This window comes from Salmo trutta, chromosome 13, assembly GCF_901001165.1.
Source record: "Salmo trutta chromosome 13, fSalTru1.1, whole genome shotgun sequence".
NCBI lineage: Eukaryota > Metazoa > Chordata > Actinopteri > Salmoniformes > Salmonidae > Salmo > Salmo trutta.
In genome coordinates, this window is record NC_042969.1 from 14,088,527 (window position 1) to 14,103,387 (window position 14,861).

At 41.9% G+C, this 14,861-nt stretch overlaps 1 long non-coding RNA gene across 1 annotated transcript in view; it reads right to left on the reverse strand.

The window, feature by feature from the left end:
* LOC115205253 (uncharacterized) overlaps window positions 1–14,552 on the reverse strand; it is a 70,804-nt gene extending 56,252 nt beyond the window's left edge. The window contains exon 1 of the long non-coding RNA XR_003880565.1: window positions 14,327–14,552. This is a non-coding gene — a long non-coding RNA (uncharacterized LOC115205253). The remainder of the gene's footprint in view (window positions 1–14,326) is intronic.
* Window positions 14,553–14,861: the final 309 nt, after the last annotated feature.

Below are 14,861 nucleotides of genomic sequence, written 5' to 3' on the forward strand. Positions count from 1 at the left end.
CAAGCACAACATTCAAAGAGGTGTTTGAGGCTGAATTTGGGGAAAGAGGCATCCCTGCTGCTGTCAACACAAGATGGAACTCAACACAGACAAGTGAAGGCAGTTATCCAATGTGACCATAGAAAACTCAGTCATGTTCTAGAAAAGGCTGGGCACAAGGAGTTGTTGTTCACAGTACGGGAGTGGAATAAGTTGAAGGAGTTGGTGGACATCCTGAAGCCATTTGGAGAAGCAACAGATATGACACAGGGGGAGAAGATAGTCACAATCAGTTCTGTTGTTCCCTCGGTCCTGTCCCTGAATCACCACCTGGAGCAGCGGAAGCCTCAAGTCCATTTCCTGAGCGGCCTGGTCAGAAGTCTCCAGGCATCACTGAACAAAAGATTTCTCGGAATCTTCATCAATGTGAAAATGACCAGGACACAAGATGGAATCACCACCCCCTTTTCATACCCAGTCTACCTCAAAGCAGCTGCCTTGGAGCCGGCTTTTTCTCTGATGTGGGTGGAGCACCATGTGATGGTCAAGGAGGAGGTGGCACAAAGAGTGAAAGGTAAATATTGAGTTTAATGTAACTTCTCATAATTTAATCAAATTGACTGCAACAATAATACTTTCAGTTTAACCCACTGCATCGCCAATACCGGCCTTTTTGTTTCTGCTTTTACATGTTTTGCCAGAACTGATTCTGCAAGATGCTACAGGGACTGAGCAAGCTGTGCCTCTTGTTGATGAGGAAGAGCGAGAGGACCATAGTCTTGGACAAGAAGAAGGGCTGTTTGCAGCATACTGTAAGAGGCAGAAGAAAACTGCTGGGACCACTCCAAGCACTACAGTTAAGTCACTACCTTGACATATGTGAAGGACAGAATGCCATCTTGTTCTGGGCAATGAACAGGAAGGCTCTTCCTTCACTGTCCCGAGTGGCAATCAAGGTCTTGGCAGTGCCTGTCTCCAGTGCTCCGGTGGAGCATGTCTTCAGCCATGGTGGCATCATACTGCGGCCTCATCGCGCACAAATGACTGACAGACTTTTATCCAATTTGGTCTTTTGCAAATGCAATGCATCATAGGGCCCTGAAATAAGAGAAAAAAATGAAACTTTATGCATTACACAAACGTAGTCTCCATGTTATCTTCCATCTTTGGGATCTGTATTTTTTTTCTCAGACATTCAGGCCAGTGTTCAAATTGTAGGCCTACTTGAAGTTCAGTATCAGTTGTTTTGATGTACCTTTTAATAAACGATTGTAACTTTATGGCAGGATTGTTTTAGGTGTCTAGAGTATACCTGGAGAGAGAGAGAGCACACAACAATATTTAGTTTTTTTGTTGTCATATTGATGTCTTTTTCTCATGGCTACCCATGTATTTCCATGGAAATATAACGTTCATTTGGAAAGTAATAAATATATATTTTTAGAAGCATTCATGATTTGCATAATGTAATATACTATTACTCTTGTTAAATATAAAATGGTATTACATTTGGTGAAGAGCACATTATGACTTGTTTAGGACTTGAGACAACTCGGACTTGCCTGTCTTTGACATGGGACTTGACTGCTAAGACTTGAGACTTACTTGTGACTTGAAAAACAATGACTTGGTCCCACCTCTGGTATGCAATCTGGTTCCCACTCAGGTTATGGATGTGTCACTGCAACCTTAAAGGTCGTCAATGATGTCACCATTGCAATATTGTGCGGCTATTTTTATGGACTTGGCCAAAGCTTTTGATACGGTAGACCATTCCATTCTTGTGGGTCGGCGAAGGAGGATTAGTGTCTCTGAGGGGTCTTTGGCCTGGTTAGCTAACTACCTCTCTCAAAGAGTGCAGTGTATAAAGTCAGAAAATCTGCTGTCTCAACCACTGCCTGTCACCAAGGGAGTACCCCAAGGCTCTACAACAAAGCTTTCTTAGTGTCCAACAAGCTTTCTCTACCCTTAACCTTGTTCTGAACACCTCCAAAACAAAGGTCATGTGGTTTGGTAAGAAGATTGCCCCTCCTTCCACAGGTGTTATTACTACCTCTGAGGGTTTAGGGCTTGAGGTAGTCACCTCATATAAGTACAGCTAGACGGTCCACTGTCTTTCTCTCAGCACATATCAAAGCTGCAGGCTAAAGTTAAATCTAAACTTGGTTTCCTCTATCGTAGTCGCTCCTCTTTCACCCCAGCTGCCAAACTAACCCTGATTCAGATGACCATCCTACCCATGCTAGATTACGGAGACATCATTTATAGATCAGCAGGTAATGGTGCTCGAGAGGCTAGATGTTATTTACCATTCGGCCATCAGATTTGCCACCAATGCTCCTTATAGGACACATCACTGTACTCTATACTCCTCTGTAAACTGGTCATCTCTGTATACCTGTCGCAAGACCCACTGGTTAATGCTTATTTAAAAAACCCTCTTAGACCTCACTCCCCCTTATCTGAGATATCTACTGCAGCCCTCATCCTCCACATACAACACCCGTTCTGCCAGTCACATTCTGTTAAAGGTCCCCAAAGCACACACATCCCTGGTTCATTCCTCTTTTCAGTTCGCTGCAGCTAGCGACTGGAAAGAGCTGCAACAAACACTCAAACTGGACAGTTTTATCGCAATCTTTTCATTCAAAGACTCAATTGTGGACACTGACAGTTGTGGCTGATTTGTGTGATGTATTGTTGTCCCTACCTTCTTGATCTTTGTGCTGTTGACTGTGCCCAATAATGTTTGTACCATGTTGTTGTGTTGCTATCATGCTGTGTCTTCATGTGTTGCTGCCTTGCTATGTTGTCGTCTTAGGCAGGTCTCTCTTTATGTAGTGTTGTGTTGTCTCTCGTTGTGATGCATTTTGCCCTATATTTATTTATTTTATTCCCAGGCCCCCGTCCCGCAGGAGGCCTTTTGGTAGGCAGTCATTGTAAATCAGAATTTGTTCTTAACTGATTTGCCTAGTTAGATAAAAGATTTTAAAAAATATATATATATTTAAATAGGCCAGTGGTTTCCATCTGGAGCGAGGTTTTCCCTAAATTAATTCTTATGACAGAACCAGCCATAGAGCCAGCTGGCTAATCTTTTGAATATAGTGTAGTTAAAACAAAAACAGCAACATTACATTAGCTAGCTAGACATCAAACATGTTCATAACTAACCAAAGAACAACAGGGTGTGGTCTTCCAATGGAACAAATTAGTCATAGTGGGCAGAACAAGCAAGGAGGGGGGCAGAGCCAAGCATGAGCTGGTGAGATCCTATTGGCGCATTCTAACATATATTTGTATATTTCCATTAGGGAACGCCTAATCTGTGAAGTGCACTTGTGCAATAACTTTGGCAAAGAGTAAAGTCTAAAAAAAAAAAACAGTCCACTCTGTGCGTAACAGATTTTAGTTTTGGGAACAGACAACTGTATTGAGATCAAATGTTTTGTCGATGAGAACATTTGCAGAATGATGGCAAAACTATTTATGTAGTGTTGTGTTGTCTCTCATTGTGTTGTGTGTTTTGTCCTAAATTGATATTGTATTTATTTTTTAATCCCATGCCCCGTCCCCGTAGGAGGCCTTTTGGTAGGCCGGCATTGTATGTAAGAATTTGTTCTTAACTGACTAGCCTAGTTAAATAAAGGTTAAATAAATAAAAATCTACAACTGCTGGCCACTGGGCTTCCTCTCAACACCATATTTGGTAGTGAGTGGAAACGTCAAGCGGATGCTTCACATTTATACATCCGGTGAAACATGTCTTAATGCTCCATCTGTGTAGATGAGGTTAGCTATCATGCTAGCTAGCTCCACTGACAGGTGTCAGTGCCCTATGTGTTGATGTTTATCAACTCCACATGGAAATTCCCATAACCAATTCGTGAAGATTTATAAGTAGCCTTTATTTTTCAGAGATCAAATCAAATTTTATTGGTCACAAACACATGGTTAGCAAATGTTAACGCAAGTGTAGTGAAATGCTTGTGCTTCTAGTTCCGACTATGCAGTAATATCTAACAAGCAATCTAACAAATACACAACGACTCCCACACACACACACACACACACACACACACACGGGGATGAATAAGAATATGTACAAATAAATATATGGCTGAGCGATGGTGTGTGGCATAGGCAAGATGCAGTAGATGGTGAAGAATACAGAATATACAGTTGAAGTCGGAAGTTTACATATACCTTAGCCAAATACATTTAAACTCAGTTTCACAATTCCTGACATTTAATCCTAGTAAAAATTCCCTGTGTTTGGTCAGTTAGGATTACCACTTTATTTTAAGAATGTGAAATGTCAGAATAGTAGAGAGAAGGATTTCAGCTTTTATTTCTTTCATCACATTCCCAGTGGGTCAGCAGTTTACATACACTCAATTAGTATTTGGTAGCATTGCCTTTAAATTGTTTAACTTGGGTCAAAGGTTTCATGTAGCCTTTCACAAGCTTCCCACAATAAGCCCAGCAAACAGCGAGTTGCAGTAATCCAGACGGGAGATGACAAGTGCCTGGATTAGGACCTGTGCCGCTTCCTGTGTGAGGCAGGGTCGTACTCTGCGAATGTTGTAGAGCATGAACCTACAGGATCGGGTCACCGCCTTGATGTTAGTGGAGAATGACAGGGTGTTGTCCAGGGTCACGCCAAGGTTCTTAGCACTCTGGGAGGAGGACACAATGGAGTTGTCAACCGTGATGGCGAGATCATGGAACGGGCAGTCCTTCCCCGGGAGGAAAAGCAGCTCCGTCTTGCCGAGGTTCAGCTTGAGGTGGTGATCCGTCATCCACACTGATATGTCTGCCAGACATGCAGAGATGCGATTCGCCACCTGGTTATCAGAAGGGGGAAAGGAGAAGATTAATTGTGTGTCGTCTGCATAGCAATGATAGGAGAGACCATGTGAAGATATGACAGAGCCAAGTGACGGTGTATAGCGAGAATAGGAGAGGGCCTAGAACAGAGCCCTGGGGGACACCAGTGGTGAGAGCACGTGGTGCGGAGACAGATTCTCGCCACACCACCTGGTAGGAGCGACCTGTCAGGTAGGACGCAATCCAAGCGTGGGCCGCGCCGGAGATGCCCAACTCAGAGAGGGTGGAGAGGAGGATCTGGTGGTTCACAGTATCAAAGGCAGCAGATAGGTCTAGAAGGATGAGAGCAGAGGAGAGAGAGTTAGCTTTAGCAGTGCGGAGAGCCTCCGTGACACAGAGAAGAGCAGTCTCAGTTGAATGACCAGTCTTGAAACCTGGCTGATTTGGATCAAGAAGGTCATTCTGAGAGAGATAGCAAGAGAGCTGGCCAAGGACGGCACGTTCAAGAGTTTTGGAGAGAAAAGAAAGAAGGGATACTGGTCTGTAGTTGTTGACATCGGAGGGATCGAGTGTAGGTTTTTTCAGAAGGGGTGCAACTTTCGCTCTCTTGAAGACGGAAGTGACGTAGCCAGCGGTCAAGGATGAGTTGATGAGCGAGGTGAGGTAAGGGAGAAGGTCTGGAGAAGAGAGGATAGGGTCAAGCGGGCAGGTTGTTGGGCGGCCGGCCGTCACAAGATGCGAGATTTCATCTGGCGAGAGGGGGGAGAAAGAGGTCAAAGCACAGGGTAGGGCAGTGTGAGCAGGACCAGCGGTGTCGTTTGACTTATCAAACGAGGATCGGATGTCGTCAACCTTCTTTTCAAAATGTTTGACGAAGTCATCCGCAGAGAGGGAGGAGGGTTCAGGAGGGAGGAGAAGGTGGCAAAGAGCTTCCTAGGGTTAGAGGCAGATGCTTGGAATTTAGAGTGGTAGAAAGTGGCTTTAGCAGCAGAAACAGAAGAGGAAAATGTAGAGAGGAGGGAGTGAAAGGATGCCAGGTCCGCAGGGAGGCGAGTTTTCCTCCATTTCCGCTCGGTTGCCCGGAGCCCTGATTCTTCAATATATCCACATCATTTTCCTTCATGATGTCATCTATTTTGTGAAGTGTACAGACCCTCCTGTAGCAAAGCACCCGCATAACATGATGCTGCCAACCCCGTACTTCACGTTTGGGATGGTGTTCTTCGGCTTGCAAGCCTCCCCCTTTTTCCTCCAAACATAACGATGGTCATTATGACCAAACAGTTCTATTTTTGTTTCATCAGACCAGAGGACATTTCTCCAAAAAGTACGATCTTTGTCCCCATGTGCAGTTGCAAACCGTAGTCTGGCTTTTTTATGGCGGTTTTGGGGCGGCTGTGACTATAATTGAAGAGAATTCTCTTGGGAGATAACGCGGTCGGCATTTCATTGTAAGGAATTCTAGGTCAGGTGAACAAAAGGACTTGAGTTCCTGTATGTTGTGATTACAACATGAGTCGTTAATCATAAGGCATACACCCCCATCCTTCTTCTTACCAGAGAGATGTTTGTTTCTGTCGGCGCGATGCGTGAAGAAACCGGGTGGCTGTACCGACTGACAACATATCCCGAGTGAGCCATGTTTCTGTGAAACGGAGAATGTTACAATCTCTGATGTCTCTCTGGAAGGCAACTTGTGCCCTAATTTCGTCCACCTTGTTGTCTAGGGACTGGACATTGGCGAGTAATATGCTCGGAAGTGGAGCATGGTGTGCTCCCGTTCTGAGCCTGACCAGTAGGCGCTCCGTCTGTCTCTCCTACGGCGACCGCGTTGTTTTGGGTCGGCCTCTGGGATAAGATTGCTTGTCCAGGGTGGGGGTGCCGAACAAAGGATCAGCTTCGGGAAAGTCGTATTCCTGGTCGTAATGATGGTAAGTTGACATCGCTTTTATATCCAATAGTTCTTCCCGGCTGTATGTAATAACACTTAAGATTTTCTGGGCTAACAATGTAAGAAATAATATATATAAAAAAAAAAAATAACTCCATAGTTTTCTAAGGACCTGAAGCGAGGCGACCATCTCTGTCAGCGCCATTTTGTGGAACCTAAATAAGCATTTCCTGTCTAGGACAGGAAATTACATTGAAATAGTGACCAGAGCTGCCATGGTCTATCCATGTCAACTCCAAATTTTGCACAGCGGTTTTCCACACTCAACTGAAAACAGACAGCTATTTGACACAGATGGCATCGTCTATCTGAAACAAATCTGCCATGTAAAACAAATGAGATGGCACCTAGCATATGCTGTAAGGCCTTGATATTGTCAAACTATTATGGTATAAATGTCTTATAATGTCTAGTTAGAAGACAACTATTCGGGTTTGCATTTTTCACACATTAGCATTCAGTCCTTAAAACTCCGCAGCCCCGTAGCTGAATATCGATTGCCGTCATGTGTCAGGCATTCTGAAGGCCAGACAAAGAACTCAATAAGTAAAGTCTTGGAGAAATGCTCACAAAATGCTAACTGACAATGTCTAGACAAGGCTATACAGTAGATCACTCTACCAAGTCCAAACTTAATACTGATTAGAGGTCGACCGATTAATCGGAATGGCCGATTAATTAGGGCCGAATTCAAGTTTTCATAACAATCGGTATTTTTGGCCACCGATTTGCCGTTTTTTGGGGGGAGGGGGTTTTATAAATATTTTTTAACTAGGCAAGTCAGTTAAGAACACATTCTTATTTTCAATGACGGCCTAGGAACGGTGGGTTAACTGCCTTGTTCGGGGGCAGAACGACAGATTTTTACCTTGTCAGCTTGGGGATTCAATCTTGCAACCTTACGGTTAACTAGTCCAACACTCTAACCATCTGCTTTACATTGCACTCCACGAGGAGCCTGCCTGTTATGCGAATGCAGTAAGAAGCCATGGTAAGTTGCTAGCTAGCATTAAACTTCTTATAAAAAAAATAATCATAATCACTAGTTAAACTAGTAATATCATCAACCATGTGTAGTTATCTAGCCTGTCCTGCGTTGCGCATTCGCGAAAAAGGTTGCTCCAACTTGTACCTAACCATAAACATCAATGTCTTTCTTAAAATCAATACACAAGTATATATTTTTAAACCTGCATATTTAGTTAATATTGCCTGCTTTCTTTTAACTAGGGAAAATGTGTCACCTCTGCAACAGAGCCAGGGTATATGCAGCAGTTTGGGCCGCCTGAACTAATTTGCCAGAATTTTACATAATTATGACATAACATTGAAGTGCAATGTAACAGGAATATTTAGACTTAGGGATGCCACCCGTTAGATAAAATACGGAACGGTTCCGTATTTCACTGAAAGAATAAAAGGTGATAGTTTCCGGATTTGACCATATTAATGACCTAAGGCTCGTATTTCTGTGTGTTATTATGTTATAAATAATTCTATGATTTGATAGAGCAGTCTGACTGAGCGGTGGTAGGCAGCAGCAGGCTCGTAAGCATTCATTCAAAACAGCACTTTACTGCATTTTGCCAGCAGCTCTTCGCAATGCATTGCGCTGTTTATGATTGCAAGCCTGTCAACTCCCAAGATTAGGCTGGTGTAACCGATGTGAAATGGCTAGCTAGTTAGCCGGGTGCGCGCTAATAGCGTTTCAAATTTCACTCGTTCTGAGACTTGGAGTAGTTGTTTCCCTTGCTCTACATGGGTAACGCTGCTTCGAGGGTGGCTGTTGTCGATGTGTTCCTGGTTCGAGCCCAGGTAGGAGCAAGGAGAGGGACGGAAGCGATACTGTTACACTGGCAATACTAAAGTGCCTATAAGAACATCCAATAGTCAAAGGTATATGAAATACAAATCGTATAGAGAGAAATAGTCCTATAATAAACTACAACCTAAAACTTCTTACCTGGGAATATTGAAGACTCATGTTAAAAGGAACCACCAGCTTTCATATGTTCTCATGTTCTGAGCAAGGAACTTAAACGTTAGCTTTCTTACATGGCACATAATGCACATTTACTTTCTTCTCCAACACTTTGTTTTTGCATTATTTAAACCAAATTGGACATGTTTCATTTTATTTGAGGCTAAATTGATTTTGATGTATTATATTAAGTTAAAATAAGTGTTCATTCAGTATTGTTGTAATTGTCATTATTACAAATACATTTAAAAAATTGTAAAAAAATAAGTCCCCCCCCAACAAATCTAAATAAATTTGAAAAAATGATATATAAAAATAAATATATTAAAAAAAATTGTAAAAAAAAAAAAAAATAATAATAAAAAAAAAATTACAAACAATTGGCCAATTAATCGGTAGCGGCTTTTTTTGGTCCTCCAACAATCGGTACCGGCGTTGAAAAAGCATAATCGGCCGACCTCTAATATTGATAAAGCTGAAATCTCAAAATAGTGATCATGTCAGGCAGCTGCTGTTAATAGACTAGCTAGAAACTGGGCTGACGGGCCTCTGATCATTTCCAGGGGCCTCATTTATAAACCATGCTTAAGTACAAATATACCCCAAAATGTGTGTGTGCGCCAGTTCATGCAAAAGTTGCCATTTATACAAATTTTACTTGATATGAGAATGTGCTCACCTCACAGCAAACTTTAGACCATAAGTACTCACATCTGCTAGTGGTTGAAATATTGTATTGCAAGCTGGAAAGTAAGTACTTTGTGCAAAATGGGGTTCTAAAGCTTATTCATACAAAAAAAACAAGAACGCAGCAATTTACCACTAGTGGGAAGAGCGAAAATCTAAAATAATTAGACATAGGAATCTTTTTCCTTTCATTTTCATAACCATTGCAGAATATATTCCTCACCTTTTCTGGCTGTGATGGGTTCACATTCCCAAAGAAGCCATAGCCTTCAACAAATTACCATATGCATCTCTCATTTAATTGGACCCTAGTAGCCTAGTAAATAGGTCTAGCCTATATTTACTTCCAAATTTAATATCATAGGCAGCGCAGTTTATAAATACTGATATACAGTCGAATTTAACAGCTTATCTACACTGAACAAAAATACACTATATATATATATATATATATATCACACACACAAAAATACGTGGACATCCGTTCAAAAAGTTAGTGGATTCAGCCGCACCCATTGCTGACATGTATCAAATTGAGCACACAGCCATGCAAACTCCATAGACAAACATTGGCAGTAGAATGGCTTTACTGAAGAGCTCAGTGACTTTCAACTGTAAGTGCTGTTATTGTGAAGTGGAAATGTCTAAGAGCAACAACGGCTCAGCCGCGAAGTGGTTGAGCTCACAGAACAAGCTCACAGAACGGGACCGCTGAGTGCTGAAGCACGCAGCGCGTAAAAATCGTCTGTCCTCGGTTGCAACTCACTAGAGTTCCAAACTACCTCTGGAAGTAACGTTAACACAAGAACTGTTCGTCAGGAGCTTCATGAAATTGGTTTCCATAGTCGAGCAGCTCCACACAAGCCTAAAATCACCATGCGCAATGCCAAGCATTGGCTGGAGCGGTAAAAAGCTTGCCACCATTGGACTCTGGAGCAGTGGAAACACGTTCTCTGGAGTAATGAATCACGCTTCACCATCTGGCAGTCAGATGGATGAATCTGGGTTTGACGGATGCCAGGAGAATTCTACCCCCCGAATGCATAGTGCCAAGTGTAAAGTTTGGAGGAATAATGGTCTGGTTCTCATGGTTCGGGCAAGGCCCCTTAGTTCCAGTGAAGGGAAATCTTTACTCTACAGCACTGACAATTCTGTGCACAAAGCGAGGTACATACAGAAATGGTTTGTCGAGATCAGTGTAAAGAACTTGACTGGCCTGCACATAGCCCTGACCTCAACCCCATCAAACAACTTTGGGATGAATTGGAACGCCAACTGCGAGCCAGGCCTAATGACCCAACATCAGTGCCCGACCTCACTAATGTTCTTGTTGCTGAATGGAAGCGAGTCCCCACAGCAATGTTCCAACATCTAGTGGAAAGCCTTCCCACATAACTGCCGGCTGTTATAGCAGCAAAAGGCAGGGGACCAACTCCATATTAATGCCCATGATTTTGGAATGAGATGTTCGATGAGCAGGTGTTAACATGCATTTATACACTACATGACCAAAAGTAACATGTACAGTGTTGGCCCCGTGTTTTATGAGCTGAAATAAAAGATCCCAGAAATGTTCCATACGCAAAAAAAATATATATTTCTGTAACATTGTGTTTACATCCCGGTTTGTGAGCATTTCTCCTTTGCCAAGATAATCCATCCACCTGACAGCTGTGGCATATCAAGAAGCTGATTAACACTGCATGATCATTACACAGGTGCATCATGTGCTGGGGACAATAAAAGGCCACTAAAATTTGCAGTTTTGTCACACGCCACCACTGAAGTTGAGGGAGCATGCAATTGGCATGCTGACTGCAGGAATGTTCACCAGAGCCATTGCCAGATAATTTAACGTTAATTTCTCCATAATAAGCCGCCTCCAATGTTGTTTTAAAGAATTTGGCAGTACGTCCAACCGTACTCAAAACAACCACAGACCAGGCTGGGCCTGGCTCCCCAATGGGTAGGCCTATGCCCTCCGAGGCCCACCCATGGCTGCGCCCCTGCCCAGTCATGTGAAATCCATATATGGCCGAATGAATTTATTTCAATTGACTGATTTCCTTCTATGAACTGTAACTCAGTAAAATCTTTTAAATTGCTGCTCGTTGCATTTATACTGTATTTTTGTTCAGTATACATTGAACTAGGGCTATGTATGCTATTGTAAGTACTCTAATAGCATTTTTTTGGAGTCGCCTACAATGTTTCAGAATTCGCGGGCAATCCATTATATTTAGGTTGGGGGGGAATAGTCGATGCAAAACATTGAATTCAAACGTTCTGCTAACAGGTCCACGACATTTTCCATTGTCAGTTTTTGAAAGAGAAAACGGCCCTCATCCAGATACAGCATAAATTACTGCTAAAGATTCACACACACTACCCCATAAAAAGTGGAAATGTCTTAAGTCAATACATTTTCATACTCTGTAATCGCAAGCGTAAATAAGTTCAGGAGTAAAAATGTTCTTAACAAGTTGCATGGACTCAATAAGTGTTTAACATGACTTTTTTTTAACAACTACCTAAAATGTTTTTACCCCACACATACAATTACCTGTAAAGAGCCTCAGTCGAGCAGTGAATTTAAAACAGATTCAACCACAAAGACCTGGGAGGTTTTCCAATGCCTATCAAAGACTTGCACCTATTGGTAGTTGGGTGAACATAAAATAAAAAGCAGACATTGAATAACCCTTTGAGCATGGTGAATTTATTAAATTACACTTTGGATAGTGCATTAATACACCCGGTCACTACAAAGACACAGGTGTCCTTCCTAACTCAATTGCCGAAGAGGAAGGAAACCGCTCAGGGATTTCAACATGAGGCCAATGGTGACTAAAACAGTTAGGTTAAAACTATCACAGCCATTTAAGCTCTAACAACATTGTAGTTACTCCACAATACTAATTGACAGGGTGAAGGAGGAAGCCTGTACATCATTTTTTTAAATCCCCAAAATGCATCATGTTTGTAACAAGGCACTAAAGTAATACTGCAAAAATGTGGCAAAGCAATTCCCTCTTTTGTCCTGAATACAAAATGTTTGGGTCAAATCCAATAAAAAACACATTACTGAGTGCCACTCTCCACATTTTCAAGCATAGTGGTGGCTGCATCATGTTATGGGTATGATTGTAATCGTTAAGGACCAGGAATTTTTTCAGGATAAAAAAAAAAACTGAATGGAGCTAAGTACAAGCAAAATCCTAGAGGAAAACCTGGTTCAGTCTGCTTTACACCAGACACTGGGAGATTAATTCATGTTTCAGCAAGACAGTAACCTAAAACACAAGGACAAGTGGCCGAGTTACAGTTGACTTAAAATCTACATTAAAATCTATAGCAAGACCTGAAAATTGTAGTCTAGCAATGATCAACAACCAATTTGACAGAGCTTGAACAATTTTGAAAGACGTGGTAAGCTCATAGAGACTTACCCTGAAAGACTTAGCTGTAATCGCTGCCAAAGGTGCTTCTACAAAGTTCTGACTCAGGGGTGTGAAAACTTATGTAAATGAGATTTGTATTTCTTTCAAAATATATTTGCTAAATGTCTATAAACATGTTTTCCCTGTCATTCTGGGATATTGTGTGTACATGGGTGAAATAAAATGTTATGCAAACTGTACCACAGCAAAATGTGTAGGTACTGGAAATATTTAATTCGTATTTTGCGTGTCATGGCATAAAGTCAATAGTTCCAAATTATACCGCAAATAAAGGCCGTTGTCACCATCAAAGGTGGAGTATCAATGCTCATTCCCACGCACACAGTTTTACAACATGTCTGATTTATTACGGGAAACATGCGTATGAATGGCGTGCGCCAAGTTTATAAATCTCAATATTTTGGTAGGTGCGCAGACTTTTCTGAAAAGGTGCACGCAGAAGTTTAGTGCGAAATTTACTCAACGGTTATAAATGAGGCCTCAGGGGCAGCTCCAGCTGGCATCTGCAACGCTGTGCATGTTGTTTCAATTACCTGAACAAGCCAATGGGGTCCTGTTCAGACTTAATATTATAAATAGGGGTGCACATTATGGGTGTATTCATTAGCCGGATTCTGTTGCAAAATGTTTTTCACGTGAAACCGTTTACTCCAAACGGAAAACGTTTAGCAAAGAAAACGAGTTTCTATAGGACAAATTCAGGTAGGTCCGTCCCCGTTTCGTTTGGTTCCTAAAAAGTTAAACGGTTTCTGTTGCAAAACGTTTAACAGACCAAATGTTTTGCAATGGAATCCGACTAATGGAAACACCCCAGGCTTCCTCGTCTCCTTTTCCTCATTTACACTGATGAGAATGAGCATGGAAGCAGAGAAAAGCTCATTCCCAATAGGCATCAACGATTGCCAGTGTTATCAGATGAGTACAGAATGAAGGAAAAAAGACAGGGGCAGTTACTGAGGACGGGGAGAGGTGGTTCGTTATTGTGCAAATGCCATTCTGTATTCCCTTCAGCTCTTCATAGACGGAAGACATAACTAGTACATTAAGGTACTGGAGAGTTCGAGTGACGTCACGGCGATAGAAGATTTGACGTCTGTAAAGTGTTGTGTTTTATTTGATTGGCAAACCGTGCACTTAGCTACTCGTCAAAGCAACTGAAACACGGTGGTCCCTCTACTTTCTGTCCGACACACGACACCGACCATAGAAAGATGATTACAATACAGTTTGAGCATCTGTGCAAAGACGCACACAACATTTAACTAATATCCTCTTTTTGCTAGTTAGTGTGAGCTCGTACTAGCTACATTGCAGAATAGGAGCTAGCGTTAGCTAACTAACGTTATGTAAATCGTATACACATTAAAACAAACTGCAAAGACTAAGCTAGCTAGCAGACACGGATGTAAGAAAGAAAAAATATATCCTTTACCGTACCTTTCCGTTATTCAATGCCCAAAGCAGACACCTTCACACTTTACCTAATGCTCAGGGCGCAGCCATTTTGAATTAACCTGAAACACCAACAATGCTGCCACCCAATGTGTTGGAGGGAAACTGAAGGATAGCATTGCAGGCAAGAGCATTCAGCAGAGCAGAGGAACGCTAAACGTGTTACTTTGAGCTGAGCATGATCACTGAGCTCAACAATACGTGCTATCAAATCAAGAATATATAAGTATTTTCATATACCTTCTCATTCAAAAAAGAACTATAGGATATAATTATAGATATTACTGCACTGTTGAGGCTAGAAACACAAGTATTTCGCTACATCCCCAATAACATTTGCTAAACACGTGTATGTGACTAATACAATTTGATAGGAGAATAGGCTCATTGTAATTGCTGGAATGGAATAATTAGAAAGTTATCAAAAACAAACATATGGAAACCACATTTGACTCAGTTCCAAGAATTCCATTCCAGCCATTACAATCAGTCTGTGTTATAGCTCCTCCCACCAGCATCT